This window comes from Octodon degus, unplaced genomic scaffold (genome assembly GCF_000260255.1).
Source record: "Octodon degus isolate 3935 unplaced genomic scaffold, OctDeg1.0 scaffold00015, whole genome shotgun sequence".
Lineage (NCBI taxonomy): Eukaryota > Metazoa > Chordata > Mammalia > Rodentia > Octodontidae > Octodon > Octodon degus.
Genome location: NW_004524591.1, coordinates 5,054,806 through 5,056,017, shown reverse-complemented (window position 1 = coordinate 5,056,017; position 1,212 = coordinate 5,054,806). Strand labels below are relative to the sequence as shown.

At 37.2% G+C, this 1,212-nt stretch overlaps 1 pseudogene; it reads right to left on the bottom strand.

Moving 5' to 3' along the window:
* The window catches only part of LOC101578584, a 25,394-nt pseudogene that overhangs the window by 23,211 nt on the left and 971 nt on the right, over nt 1–1,212 (bottom strand).

Genomic DNA, 1,212 nt, shown 5'->3' with positions numbered 1-1,212 from the left:
AAGCCTTTATATTGAAGTGGATGCCACTTGAACATATACTCATAAGTGAAATAAACCAGACACACATGTGTAAATATCATATAGTCTCCCTAGTGTAAGAACTCCAAAGAAGAAATACAAATAGAAAGATATACTACAAGTAAAAGGAAAGCAGGATCTCAAGGACTAACTAATCAAGAGAGGGAAAGGAGAAGAGCTAGGAAACATGACAATGTGAAGCCATACAGTCATATGTAAAAGATGAGCAAGGCAATTATCCTGAGAATCTTCAGAAGATTTTTTAATCTAGCTGTTAATTGGAAAGATTCTCACCCTGACTAACTATATATACTGATGCCTGTGAACTAAGCTCCTACACTGCAGATGGTAATTTGTAACAGTAGTTTCATGTTTGGAGTGCCTGTCATTCTGGTAATCTGAATATGGTCTGCTTGTCATGACATGCCAATTACTGCTAAGATGTCTCTTGGGTAGGTGGATGTTCAAGAGGAAGGGGATGGTGAATGAAATCAAGAGACAGGAAAAGGAATATTGTGGGAGGGTCCTGCTTCAAGGTTGTATATGGTGAGATTTTTGGTCTTATGTGAAAACATGAGAAGTATATAATTCTTTATCCTATTTTTAAAATATAATGTAATTTTAAAATGTTTTATAATATTATGCAGTGACTTAAAGTTCATCATATCAATACTTGATGAAAAATACCTGCTCCTTATTATGTCTAAGATGTTTGAAATGCAGTGAGATAGTGAGGTTAAGCTTAATAGCCTAAATCGTTTGATAATAACAATAAGCTTGTCTTCTGGATGGTTAACTACCTAAGTTTGCAGACCAAAATTAGAGAAAAAGGAGAGCTACAAGGAAAGCCAACATTTTGGCCCTAACCTTCTAAGGTCAATTAAGACTCAGGACATATGCAAACTTGTACTGTAAATCATGAACCTCGGTAGTGTCTCAAATTTTCTCATCAAGAAGATTATGGGGCCAAAGAGGAACGTGATCAATGATGTAGAGTGTGCCTAGGGAGAGTCACATGGGGAGAAAACACTCTCTCAGGCTTTCACAGAGAGCACATTGGCCAAGCATTGACTGTGACTCATCCACATGGCTGCACTGACAAAGGTTCTACAATCTGAGGAACAGGATCTCATAATAAATCCTGAGGGTATTTCACTGACCTTCTCAGACCAAAAAGCTACAACTCTTGTTGCA